The sequence below is a fragment of the Camelus bactrianus genome, chromosome 17 (assembly GCF_048773025.1).
Source record: "Camelus bactrianus isolate YW-2024 breed Bactrian camel chromosome 17, ASM4877302v1, whole genome shotgun sequence".
NCBI classification, from domain to species: Eukaryota; Metazoa; Chordata; class Mammalia; order Artiodactyla; family Camelidae; genus Camelus; species Camelus bactrianus.
This window is the reverse complement of record NC_133555.1, coordinates 15,778,811-15,793,472: the sequence shown is the minus strand read 5'-3', so window position 1 is coordinate 15,793,472 and position 14,662 is coordinate 15,778,811. Positions and strand designations below refer to the sequence as shown.

The 14,662-nt window shown below is 47.0% G+C and overlaps 1 long non-coding RNA gene across 2 annotated transcripts in view; it reads right to left on the bottom strand.

The window, feature by feature from the left end:
- The window catches only part of LOC141573704 (uncharacterized), a 123,172-nt gene that overhangs the window by 11,845 nt on the left and 96,665 nt on the right, over nucleotides 1-14,662 (bottom strand). The window lies entirely within an intron of this gene.

Sequence of the window (14,662 nt, the reverse complement as noted above, 5' to 3'; positions counted from 1 at the left end):
CACTAACAGCAGAGGCGGGTGACAATATTTAGGAGAGTTTTTGTCTGATAGGTATGAAAACGAGCAAGGTTAACGGTGGGAAATACGTGTCAGGCCTGTGTGTGCCATGAGGCGGCAGAGGGAGTGTGTGACAACGGCTGATGCGTTTATGAGAACTGTGGATGCTACGGGGACAGTCATGGCCGCCCAGCTGGGCGCTGAATTAAGCCATTTGGGTTTAATCCCACAAGATGTTCAAGCCTTTGGTCAATATTCACTACTTTTGGTGTAAACCTTCAAGCTCAAGAGTGCCTGCGCTTGGTTTAATGCTCTGTTGTCGCTGTCTGACATGCACAGTGATTTTTGAACAAGGGGCCTACATTTTCATTTTGTACTGGGCCCCGCAACTTCTGCAGCTGGTCCTGGACACCAGGGATAGTCACTGGATTTCCCAGACCTGGATTTGGGGTTACACTTTCTTTTCCTTCCAATTAAGACAAAACTTAAGAACTAGACTGACAGGGGCACACTTGGTGGACCCAGAGGGAGGAGTCCACCCTCCTGCTCCACTGCAGGGCTCTCAGGGAAAGGGGTCTGAAGGATAGGGGGCGCGGGGGGGGGGCAGCTGTGCACCTTCAGCTGTTTTACCCGGGAGCCCTCCAGCGCCCCGTACTCTGGTCACAATACTTATCCCTCTGCTAGAAGCACATGATGGAAACTTCCTCACCTCCTAGTCCTAAGGAGTCTATTCCATTGTGTTCATTCGGCATGAATTTAATGGCTATTCACTGTGTCCACAGGGCACTGTGGGCAGGGACCAGCAGGAGGGTGCAAAGACACACTGTCCTACACCTATAGAGGACATTACTGGGACAACTGGGGAAATGTGAGTCTAGACTGTAGAGTAGATAGCATTGTATCAGTGTTACTTCCCGGAGTGTGATCATGGAATTGCTGGTTACGTAGGAGAGGATCCCTTATTCTGGCAGACACGTGCTGAAGGATGTGAGGTGACATTTCATCAAGTCTGCAACTTACTTTCAGATGCGTCAGTAAAAAAATACATATGTAAATACATATTCACATAAAATGTATCAGAGCTTTCTAAGAGAAATGCATGTTTGCCTTATAAATGTCTCCTACTGAAGGGTCTAAATATACACCTATTTGTCCTGAATAGATTATAAAATATAATAAAGCAAAAAATATAGTTAAGTAATATACATTAGATTATATATATATTTTATAATTATAATATTTATAAAAATGCAAATGTATATATATTAAGAGAGATTTGAGAGAGAGGGAGAAGAAGAGATAAAGCAATTGTGGAAAAATGATATAGATTGGTGAAACTGGCTGAAAGGGTATATATTATTTCAATGTCTCTTTGGTTTGAAATTTTTCTAAATAATACGTTGCAAGGGGAAGTACACTGTCTCTCCCAGTGAGGTTATCATCACGGGGAGGCAAGATATCCATCTGTCATAGTTTGGGTTTCCCCAGAAACAGACCCTGAGATAAAGATCAAGTGTAATCGTTTATTTGGGGTGTGATCCTGGGAAACACCACTGGGGAAGTGAGACCAGGGGACGATGCCAATACAGAGAACACTTCCTGGCCAGCTTAAAGGGAGCTTCATCCCACCAGGGAACTCTGGAGTCGTGTAGAACATCCCGGAAGAGAGCTGGGGGATTTCTACACCAGTGCAGTCACAGGCTGGGAGCTACTCCCATGGGTGTTGGCGGGGAGGGCTGGGGCCGCCCGAGAAAGGCTCCCAGAGGCTCGGCAGTGGACTGGGCTCGGCCATGGTCAGCCTGGCTCCCCCTCCTCCGTCATCCATCCATTCACTCATCCACCCAATTCCTACCTAGTGTCCACCAGGGGCCAGGTCCTGCGTTAGGCTCTGGGGAATTATTCACATGTATTAAGACACATACAACCCCTGCAACCACAAGGGAATGAAAACAAGTGGGGGAAACAGAAAGCCAGGATATAGGAATTGACAAGAGTAGGGGAATTACAACCATCCATTCAGCTACTCCTCAAATGTTTACTAAGCACCTACCACGTGTTGGTCACAATTCTCGACATGGGGCACCCGTAGAGGAAACAAGAATTGTAGGTTCTCCAGCAATTGATTTTTTTTTAAAGAAAAATCTAATCAAAATCCTACTGCTGCAGATGAGTGATGAAGCACTGAAGTCCAATGGCAGAGACGTGGAATGGCCCCATCACTCGCATGTAGTTAGAGAAGGCTCCCTTCTCCCCTCCCACTACCCCACTGTGCCCAGAGCACTAACCCTGCCTGTGAAATGACCCAGAGGAATGTCCTTCCAAGAACTGAATTTGCTCCTGAAGCAGCTGCTGCAGAAGGGAGCATTCTGCCTTGGTTCTCAGGACCCGGCTCTTCTGGGTGGTGTGACACCTGTAAGGGCCCTGATGCACCCCAGGGGGAGGACAGGGGCCCGGGGTCCACCTCTAGACATCACACCACCTCCGTGCCTGCCCGGCAACCTCTGGTACTCCCAAATGTTGCCCCCAATCACATGGAAATAGAGACAAAACCAAAGCTGGTTCCATTCCCTTCTAAACGCCAGTTGAAATATTAGTACAAGATTCGTCATTTAACTGATGTCAGCAGAATGTTGTGTGATTTCAGCATCAAACACATCGCTCTTTGGTCACAGCGTCCCTCCGTCCATCAGAAAACAAAGACAGAGATAAGTGTATGGCACGAGCTGCAGACATCAAACCTGAGGATTTGGGGATTTGGGAGTTGCAGCTGTTGTTACGGGGAAAAAAAAGAGACAGGAGGTGCAGCTTTGAGGATTGCAAACCTATTGTTCTGAGTTGTTTTTTCCCAACGTGGTGTGGAATGAATCCTTTTCTTTCTGTCAAGCTTTTATTGCTTTGCTATAATTTGGATGAGGGGGGAAACCAGCACTTTTTAATAAGAAGCCTGAAAAAGCCATCCGTGTGGGCTCCATGCTGGTTTCTGAATGGTGCCTGGTGGGCTGGTGGTGGTGGGAAAGGCAGCAGTGGGAGGTGGGCTCCACCCCGCCCTTCACTGGCCCGGCTCTGGGCAGCCCAGCCCAACGGCTGTTCCAGGCTCAAAGGCCACCTCAAAGCTTCTCCTCTGTCTCATCTGCAAACATTCTGTCTCCAGGTCCTGTGGGCCTTGCATCTGTCTACCTAGGCCAGCACAGCCCCTAGCTGACCTTTGGCCTCATGCCATCCCCCACCTCCAGCCTCTCCGCACAGCAGGCTCGGGGAGCCTCCAACAGCGCACATCTGTTCCTGGAGGCATCCCAGCCCAGACCTCCTGTGCCCCTCAGGATGAAGCCCTCACTACTTGGCATGGCCCCGAAGCCCCCACGATGCTCCACCTCCCAGCCTCGCCTCTCCCTTCCTCCTTGACACCCAGGCACACCTGCTGCCTGCTCTGTTGGGAAGACACCAAGCCATGTACAGATGCTGTTCCCTCTACCTGGAAAGGACTTCTTCCTTCCAGTCCCTCTCATGGTCTCAGACCCTCTTTTCACTGAACCAATTTTTCCTCCTCTTTCTAGACTTGGCCTAGATGCCACTTCCTCCAGCTGGGCATCTCTGAGCCTTTACACTTGGGTGAGCTGCTCCTCCCATGTGCCTCTGCTGCCCCTGTCACAGCCTCGCCTCACCAGCAGGGCTTGCCTTCTCCCACGTCCACTCTGCAAATGAGTCGGCATTTGCAGGGAACACTTTTCCATTGGATGTCGTCAAAAAACTCTCAGAATCAAACAGTCCAGGCAATAAACAGCTCACCGAACAGTCTCCTGAACCCTGAGCCCCAAAAGGGAGAATAAATTGGAGTTATTAAGATCATCCTGTTCGCCTAACTGACCCAGACAGCCCCGTGTCACGGGGCCTACACCATCACAAGAGGTGTCCCTTTTCCCCATGCTGGAGACATGATTTTTAAATTTGTTTCCTCACTTTCCCCAAATCTGGCTTCCATTAGAGAACTATTTCCCAAATTAACCTCTGTGCCCTCTCAAGTAAAGAATGCGAGAGATTTCCACCGACTATTTTCTCCTGTTTCCAACATGCCACATGTGTTTAAAAGGAGGCAGTGATTTCCAGGCGAGAAGTGGTTTGGGAAGGGATCTTTTCAGCAACTGGTCTTTGAAAATCTGCACAGAATTTTTTTTTTAACAAGAGACACCCCTTTGCTCCCCAAATGGTCTCTCATGTTGCCATCCTGAGGCCAATGCTTAATTGATGCTGAGGAATTTCACATTAAATTACCTTCCAGGTGCTGAGCAAGTGGAAAAATGATGTCCTCGGAGCCAAGAGGCTAGGTGGTGGGGGACCAGGGTAACGGTTGAACTTTATCTGTGTTCGTGAGGAGAGATCAAATAAGTCACTGGTGGCCCCAGCAATGGTGAGTTATCATTCTCCACACTTGTTAAGAAAAAGGTCAGAACACAGGGTGGTGATCATGCATTCAAAGCCCACATTCATTCTCCCCAGAAATGATTTTCTTAGCCGTGGCCTCTGGAATCAGACCTACCGGGTTATTTTTTTGAAGGCAGCACTAAGCACATGTTCGTGGAAAAGTTTCAAGTCCAAAGTGTCACTTCAGAAACCATGAACTCAGTTTCTAACCCAGGCATCTAGATAAATGGACACAGACTACGAGCTTAGAATCAGAAGCACATCTCTTCTGGAAAGGAAGTGCCGCCAAATTCCCACTCCTCTAGCCACACTCCTCTGTACTAACTCGGGACTTGGCCATGAGATTCAATTTGAAAAGTGCTTGTGCCCTGGCACTTTGCCTCTCCTGCTGCTCTTTGAAACCCTGAGTCTTCGATCGGAACAAGCTGGGGCTCATCTATGGGAGGAGGAGAGGCCACACGGAGCAGAGAAGAACCAGTCCAGGTAAGTCCCTTCAGGACCAACTAGCCTGCTTGCTGCTGGGTATGTGAGTGAGGCCATGCTAGATCAGGAAGCCCCCAATGAGCCCCCAGCTGACCACAGAGGTAAGCCAGCAAGATGATGCACCACCCAACTGACCCACAGAATTATAAAAAATGAGTTTGTTGTTTTAAGCCAGTAAGGTGGTTTGCAAAACACATTCATTCATCCCTTTGTTCATTTCACAAGTATCTGCTGAGTACTCCAACCGGGTGGCTGTGACAGGCATAAAGGCAAGTGAGACTTACCCATGAGGCCCATGAAGCCAAAGATGTAGCTTATAAGTCTCTGTGTCCCAGGCCTAATACAGCCTGGCAAATAGGAGATACTCAAAAACTTTGTCTTGTAAACACATGATTTGGGATAAATCCCAAGGGAAGAATTATAGACCTCAAGCTTTGAATGCACATATTGCTTGACTCAGCAATTCTACTTGAAGGAAATATTTTCAGGATGTGTGCAAAAATTTAATTACAAGAATGTCCTATCATAGCCTTGTTTACAGTGGCTTCATGTGCTTTGGTTGAAAATCCATTGGTTGCAATGGTGGTTTGGTCTCTATGAGAGTGTGGTTGCAAAAAATAGTACCAGCTGTGGGTATGGTTAATTGTGGTCCATGGTGGGGTAGCTTTATGTCCTTTTTGTATCTTTAGACACAAAACATTTAAATATCTTTCAGAAATTTGTATTTTTTTTCTACTTTTGAAATTTCAGATTCCCTTTGAGTCCATTAAGTATGCTCTGGGCTGCTAAAAAGAAGCAGCAGCAGCAGAAAATGTTTTTTATGTCTATCAACAGGGAGTTGGTTGAGTGGCAACAGAAGCATAAAATGATGCTCAGCATTATATGGAATATGGTCAAGATAAGGTAGGTGTATATGTCTCTGTTTAAATCAAAAGATGGTCAGGATTGTCCAGAGAAACAGAAGACACAGAAGACAGAAGAGAAGGAGAGACAGAGAGAGAGATTTTTAAGAAATTGGCTCACATGATTTGTGGGGACTGCCAAATCTTCATTTGTAGGATCGGCTGGCAGGCTAGAAACTCAGATAGAAGTTGCTATTATAGTCTTGAATCTGAAATATGTAGGGCAGGCTGGAAACTGAGGCAAGATTTCTATGCTACAGCCTCAAGGCTGAATTCCTTCTTCTGTAGACATTTCAGCTTTTGATCTTAAGGCCCACCCAAATTATTAAGGGAAATTGCCTTTACTTAAAATCAAAGCCTAGAAGATGTGAGCCACAGCTACGAAATACCTTCCCAGCAGTGTCTAGATCAGTGTGTGGCCAAACCCCCGGGCACCGCAGTGTAGCCAAGTCAACATATAAAATGTAACAGCATTGTTGAGGTGTAAGTTTTTTTTTAAAAACCCAGTCACAAAACAGAATAGTCCTATTTGTAAAGATAAAAAGTAATAACATATATGTACAGAAATGAGAAAAGGTATACACCAACATGTTAATAATGGTTGTCTTTGGGAGGGTCGGACAATTGTGGGTCTCACTCCTCTCTGTTTGTCTGGTTTTTCTGTTTTGCCTGCAAAGAGAAGGCTTTGCTACTGAAAGAAAACAAATAAATAAAAGGGAACATTGAATTAAGGAAAAGAATCTTGCCAGCACCTTTCAGTCAAAGACCACCAGGAACAGGCTTGCCATCTAACAAGTGGGGTTTATTACTGTTGTAATGAGGGAGAAGGCACACCATGGATGTTAGAAACAATCCACTGACAAATCTGGGCTTCAGCTGGGGAGTCTGGGGGAAGGTCTAAGGAAGAAGGCTCACTCCACACTGGGTGCTGTCAGAAAGCTGCAATTCTATGATTAGGTAGCACAGTGAGTATGACCTACATGGAAAGTAGACTAAAGCTATAAAACAGCAACCATCTCTTCTGTTAGCTGAGAGGCGGAGAGGTTTGGTCTTCCGTGGGATGCACCGTGACCTTGACTGCAGAATGACCTTGTCTGATACTGATGTTCTGTGAGATTGTGTCTGAACAACAGGACACCAACACGGCTGTGAGTGTCAGACCATTTCCTGGATGTCAGAGGTTGCTTTTTTTCCCTTCTCACTCTGGATAGGGATAAAAGTAGGAACTTTATTTGCACTTAAAAAAGAAAAATCAGTTTTATTTTTGGTGACTGATTCTTTTCCCATTTACTTAACCATGTACTCCTGAAAGTTTTTATTTAGCAAACTGAACGAAGATTAATTTTTCAATCACTGGCGCACACATCATAAATTTTGAGTGCTCTGTATAAGGCAGGAAATGATCAACACTCAGGCTGTCTCCATCTTTTTAGGTGACGGTTGAATAGGCTGTTTCCTTCTTAATCCAATCACAAACAGAGCGTTGTTGATGGGAAATATGAAGACACTTAAAAGTAGAAAAGTAAAAAACAAAAGCTTTACATTAAAAAAAATAGATGATATTGCTGAAAGATGCATAAAAAGTTGCAAAATCATTTTAGGCAAAATTTCCCTTTTGCACACAAAAATCTCCTCTTTGAAAAAACATAGGGACTAAAAAATTTTCATTATCAATAAACTCAACATTGTAACCACACTGACAGGTTAATCAATTTGCTTTTGGCCAGACTGCTATTGACCAAATTGTCTGCTCTGATGTGTAACAGTAAAACATTGGAAATAACCTAAACGTCCGACAAGAAGGTTAATAAAGCGTGCTAAATAAATCACGGCTTGTCAATACAACGAAAGCCATGCATTCATTTAAAGCAATGTAAATACGCATTTATTGCAAAGGGAGTAAATGAATTCTTCTGAACATTTAAGAAAAGAGTTACAATTGAGTATAAATAAGCCCAATTTAGTTGGCCATGTGGCAAATTCTAGGAATTTAACCAACAGGGATGGACCCTCTTCTCTCTTTAAAAATCACCCGCGTTTCCACTGTTTATACAGTTTGTTAAACCTGGTATTTCCTAAATATTCTTTCCTTGCTATTTCATAACATAAGTACCAAGTGGTAAGCAAACCTACTCAGTTCCAAAATGGTAGGGGCGATTCCAAGGCTAAACCTCCCGGTCAAGACTCCAGGAAGAAGAGTCTGACGCGTCAGCTTGTGTCAATCCAGAAACAAAGTGCATTTCCCCTGAAAGAGATTTCAGTCTTTAACCAAGCCACGATGCCCTCCTTCTCCTTCACTTTGGCTTAAAAATTTTTTTCATTTGTAGGATGGGCTGGCAGGCTAGAAACTCAGAAGTTGCTAGAGGAGTGAGACCTACAATTATCCAACCCTCCCAAAGACAACCATTATTAACATACTGGTGTATACCTTTTCTCGTTTCTGTACATATATGATTGAGCTGTAACTGCACGTTGATGAGGTGGGATATATCTACACACCCATGGGACTAAAACCACAGTCAGGATAAGGAACACATCCATTCCCTCCAAAGCCTTCCTCCGGCCTCCCTCTTCCCAGCCTGTCCCAACCACCCCTTCAAACACCCACTGATCTGCTTTCTGTCACTGTAGATCTGTTGGCATTTTCTGGAGCTTTATATTGCTGCCATTGTTAGGAATCTATCCCTTTTGATTGTTGAATATTCTTCCATTGTATGGATGCAGTACATTTTTTTTTTTTACATATTCACTGGAGGATGGATACTTGGACTGTTTCCCGTTTGGGGTTGTTAGAAATAACGCTGCTATGAACATCTGTGCACTGGTCTTTGTAGGGATGTAGGCTTTTGTTTTTCATGGATGGATATGGTCAGCCCTCCGTACCTGTGGGCTCCACACCCCTGGATTCAACCAACCACAGATCGAAAATATTCAGGAAAAAAATCCCAGAGAGTTCTAGAAATCAGCACTTGAATTTGCTACAAGGTGGCAACTATTTATACAGCATTTACTTCGTATATACAACTATTTACAAAGCATTCATGTTGTATATACAACTATTTACAGAGCATTTACACTGTATTAGGTATTGTAAGTAAGCTGGAGATGACTTAAAGTATATGGGAAGATGTGCATAGGTTATATGCAAATACTTTGCCATTTTATATAAGGGACTTGAGCATCCATGGATTTTAGATCCGCAGGGAGTCCTGGAATAAGTGCCCTTCGGATACGGAGGGATGACTGTACCTAGGAGTGGAACAGCCAGATCATATGGTACGTTTAACTTTTTAAGAAGCTGCCAAACTTCTTTTTAAAGTGGTTGTACCATTTTGCATTCCCACGAGCACTGTGTGATGGTCTTAGCTTTGTTTTAAACCCAGATAGAAGCCTGTAGAAGGATTGCCCTCTACACGAGCATGTTTAAGAGGAGACGTGGGTGGAAACTGGGGCAGAACGACAATGCGGGAACCAGCAGTGGCGCACGAGGAAGTGGGGAGGGCCAGTCCGACGGGAGGCTGGTGGGCTCTGCGTCTATTCCCTGCTCTCTTTGTCCCTGCCTGGGAGTGGGTGTGGGAGAGGAGGGGGAAAGAATTCCAGTGAGCTGCTGTGACCTGACACAGTTTTGTTGGTGTCAATAAATATTTGTTAAATTAATAAATGGGTGTCAAGGGAGGCCAAAAGGAAGAGGCGTAGGGCTCGGTTCTGAAAGGGAGACGAAAGAGCTTGCTGAAGGGGAGGACAGTGGGAGAGCGTTGGCTGGGCTGATGTAAGACTTTCATTTTACAAAATGCCTAGAACTGGGATTACAGAGCCTTTTCAGGCTTTAAGGCTTGCGTTCTCAGTCCTGCAAAAACGAATCACTATTTTTAAATCTCATAGTTATTCGATGTCTCTCGAGCATGTGGCCAGGGGTTTTCTGATGAGAATCCCTGATGGCATAAAACACAAGATAAACCAAAGAAAGAGGCCACGTGACAGGCTAGCTTCCCACGGCCCACCTTCTTTCCTGGCCTACCTTCTAGACCCTTCTATGTCTGCAGTTTTATTTCACTCCATCCTCAGTTTCTCAGCCTCTCCCATTCACTGGAATCACTGGGATCACTCTGGGATCCCCACTGGCTTCCTAGCTGCCAAGTCCTTTCTCAGATTCATGCTCCTGGTCTCACGGCAGCATTTGGTGCTGCCGCCCACCTCCTCCTTCTGGATCTTTCCCAGGTCTGCAGGATACAATTCTCTTGCCTCGTTCTCCCCCTGCTGCAAGCTGACTTCCCTGCGAGGCTGACCATGGGATGCAGACGATTGGGGATGCCCTCAACATCAACGCCCATGGAAGGCAGGGGAGCAGGAGGAGTACGAGGGAGAAGCTGGGCTGCGATTCAGTCTCCGCCAAGTCCTCAGCCAGCCCCATGGGGAGCTGCGGAGCCGGCCCAGCCATTCAGAGCCCTGAGTTGGAGCAGAAGGGCCAGATCCTTATGGCCCCTGCAGTTCAACCACAGAGGGCTGCCCCTGGGATGGGGTGAGGGTTGGGTGAAGCAGTATTCTTCAGCCAAAGGCCATCCCCCCGGCACTCCCAGCAGTTGGGGGCATCAGTCCTTCCCTAAAAGGGGATGTTGGCAGCACATGACAGCAGGCACTCTACCTGCCTTCTCTCCAGCTGCTCCTTCCCATCACGGTTGGCCCCTTAGCCATGGCCTCAGGCTATGGCCTTCTGTTCTGATCTATTTACAACCTCCTTTTTGTAAAACCCTAGTAAAACAAAAAACCAAAAAGAGTAGCTAGCAGTCACTGGGTGCTTATTAAGACCATATGGTAGGCCCTGAGCTAAGCACTGCCAATGTATTATCTCACTTAATTTCACAGACTGCTATAAGTGGTATTAAAACTCCATTTTACAGCCAAGGAAAGTGCCAGAAGAATCTTCCTAAACAAAACAAAACAGATCAGGACAAAAAACTGTTTCTGCTGTGTCACCTCCTAGCTCAAATGCCTCCGAGGGCTCCCAGTTAGTCAGGATAAAAGCCCAGTCTCCTCAGTCAGCATCCAAAGCCTCCACAGTCTGCCCTGAGCCTGTTTTTATGGTTTTGCAGTATTTCCTTTCCATCCTGCCAAACTGGTCCCTGTGCCAGGGCCTTAGACTGGTCTGCTCCAACCTGCTTCCAGACTAGCTGGGGTTGGCTGACTGCATTTGTCCCTTCAGTCATCACTCATTCATGTCTTCGCTGGCATGCAAGGCCGTGCACCAGGCCTTGGGGACGTGGTGCTGACCAGACATGGCCTGTCCACTCCTTTGGAGTCTTATACTCTGACAAGAGATGTGAATGTTACTCAAATACTTGCCAAAACTTTGAGTAGTGCTAAGAGAGAGCCTCCAGGTGTGCTGAGACCTTGAGAGACATCTTATAAAGAAGTACTGGGGACCCACCACGAGCCAGCCACTCTATGACAGCCATGGATGTGGCCACATACTAATTGCCTCCTTCCTCCCATCTTCATATCCCACTTTCTTCCTGGGGCCCCATCTAAGCATTCCTGCCTTTGGGGCCCCCTACTTCCTCCTCTGAGCATCTAAACCACCCAGTCATATGCAGCCTTGCTTTCTTATTGTAAAGCACCATCTCTCTCAGAGATATTTTAAGAGTCTTCTTGATACTAGTTATCATTTATCTGAGGGCTCATCCTGTGCCAGGCATTCCACATGCACTGGCATGGCTCAGTCGTTACAGTAACCCCACGATAACCCTGCTTCTTCCCATCACTCCCATTGCTTTAGTTCCCCCAGAAGTCGACCCGGAGCAGGGACTCCAGTACAAGTAGTTCGTTCGGGAATTGAAAGTAATATGGGCAGGGTAGTGGGGAATGCAGTTAGTAAAAGGCATGGTGTCGACTGAGTTAGCCTCGTAGGGAACTGGAGCTTAATCCCGCTGGGGAAATTCTGGGAAATGATGTAGAAGGCACACACCTCAGTCACTGTACCCCATGAGGAGGGAGCTGGGGTATTTATTCACCAGTTCCATCAGACATGGGTGGAGAGCTGGGGTGGGGGCATTAATTCCTGGGCACTTCTGGCCCCTTCAAGGGCAGAGAAAATGGTCATGAGTAGCCAAAGTCTCTGGGTGAAGAAACACAGGGATTGGGGTGCACTGAAACGTTAAGGGCACAGAGCCCATTGCTCCCATATTACAGATAAGGAAACCAAGGCTTGGAGAAGCTGGCCTAAAGTCACAGGACCAGGAACTATCAGCACCAAGGGTATTCCTGGCTCTGAAACAACATAAAATGCGCCTGGAGAGGCATTATCTTGTATTACCCTTCAGTGACCCTTACAGTTTTCTGCACAAGCTGAGAACCCAGTGGAGATTCTACAATGGCTTCCTGATTGACGAGCCTTAACAAGGAGTTTATTAGAACCACAGAATAACACACTCTTAAATGTTCCTCCTTCCTTCCTGAGAGCAGGTTTTATGTCCTGGTGTCCGAATAAGCTCCTGAGCAGCTCAGATCCCCTGTCACTACGTCACTTCTGGGACCGTGCCGTGTGATAACAGGGAAACTGAGGCAGCCAGTCCTGGATGACTTCCTCTCCTGAGACGGAGGCCAGAGCTGGAGTGGCTACTCCCAGGCCTCCAACGAAATCCAAATACCCAACCAATCCTTTTTTTCCCTTCCATGAAATTCCCCTAACTCAATTAAAGAAAAAATCAATCAATTTACATGGTAACAGGAAAAGACAGGGTCATGTATAAAATATTCCCCCATCTGGACTGGAGGGCATGGCCTACAGGCTTCAAGAGCAGAGCCAAAGGCCCTGGGGATTTGTTTTTCTTTCCCTGACCGGAGGACTCTGATCTCTCACTTAACCTCTGACCTCTTCAATTCAGATAACCAGGGAACTGGCAGCTGGGGCTGGATAGGGGGGCCCAGAATGCCACCCTGCTCTGCCTCAGGCTCCTTCTGGCCGTGGAGACCGAACAAAAGGAGGCAGAGGTCCCCCACAAAACACTTCAGAGCCTGAGAAGCCAGCTCCCAGGACTGCGGCCAGTCCTGCAGGGACCCCTGCTCTGTGATCACTTCCCCACCAGGCCCCCCCAACCCCGGGCAGCACAGGGGGCTGTCTCATTACAGCTAATGCCATTTAGAGCCTGCTTTGTGCAGGGGAAAAAATAATCAAACAACACGAAGCCCTTGCTTTGACTCCATTTTAAAAAACTCAGACTGAAACAGGCTTCACCCGAGATCCATGACCTGCCCCCCACCCCCAATCCCAATAGGCCTTTTTTCCTTACCTCAGGCTTCATTTAAAACAGGGCCAGAGCCTGGATTTTTAACAGCAGCTACTTAGAGGTGGGTATGAGCCACTTGTTTGAAATTGAATCAGCCATTTTTATTAAACCATATATTTTCATTCTTGCCAGCAAAGCTGGGAGAGGGTTTTCGCCCTCTCTGGTGTCCTCCCCAGCACAGTTTCATAAGGAGAGTTGCAAATCCAGCCCTACAACCGCCAGCTGCCCCACTCCCATCCCACAGGGCGGGCGGGGCCTGCTGCATCTAACTCCTTGTTGAAACCCCAGAAACAATGCATCAATGCATTTCAAAGACCCCACCCACTAAAACTCATTTCTAAATGAGAGGCCCTTTGGCCCTTCTCCCCCACCCCCCACCTCACATCTAGTGCCCCCCTACCCCGGTTCCTAGCTCTGTGGCTGCTCCCCGAGGCGACTTGCTGGTGACTTGGCAGCTCAGCAGTGACCACTGAGGCTGGTCGCCCCCCAGGGCTGGATGACGACTTAATCTCTGCTCTGGCAAGAGGCTGGGTGCCACCCAGCTAGACAGTTAGACGTCAGTGACAGACATTTCTTTGGAGCTTCCACTTCCCAGGTGCATGTGGGCGGGCCTTTCATTCATTCACTTGCACATTCTTACTCATTTATCCGTTTGTCCTCTTAGAACAGGGTCTGGCACCTAAGGACAGCCTGTCTGTAATTGTCATTCGTATTCACAGCCAACATTTACCAGGGGCCTCCAAGTATGTGCCAGGGACTGGAGACGAAATAAATAAGACACAGGCCCTACCTTCATGGAGATCACACCATCAGAACGTGGTTTTCCACCCAGCTGGCTGGCACACTGGCATCACCTAGCGAGCTTTTAAGACACGCTGATGCTGGGCACCAGCCCAAGAGATTCTACTTTAATTGGTTGTGGCGGGCCCCAGGTCTGCATTGCAAAGGCCCCTCTTTGGTTCTAACGCACAGTTACAGCTGTGAACACCACTCTCAAGGACAGGGCAGGCAGCAAGCCGCTAAGGCCCAGGGTGAAGAGGGCGAGAGCACAGCTGGGCCAGAGTACTGGGAGAGGAGAAAGGGGAGAAGATTCTCGGAGTTGGGAACAGATTGAAGACAGGGACAGGCAGGGGCTGTCATCCACATAAGGGGTTTGAACTTTGCCCAAGAGCAATGGGGAGCAGAGGAAGGAAATAATTAAGTTTGCATTTTAGAGAGCTTTTTAGCTCTAGAGTGGATGAAGGGCATCCGGAAGGAACCCAGGTGAGAAATAACGGCGGCTAGAACCGGGGAGGTACCAGCTGACTTAGGTAACCACCCCCAGGAGCAGACCTTGAGAGAAAGCATAGGACAGACACCAGAGCTGTCCCACCTAAAGAAGTTGGGGGACACAGAGAACTGTATTCAATACCTTGTAATAGCCTATAATGCAAAAGAATATGAAAAGGAATGTGTATGTGTGTAACTGAACCATTGCTGTACACCAGAAATTAACACACTGTAAACTGCCTATACTTCAATTAAAAAAAAAAAAAGACAGGCATTGTGTTAACGACAAAATGACAAAGAAGTCGGGGT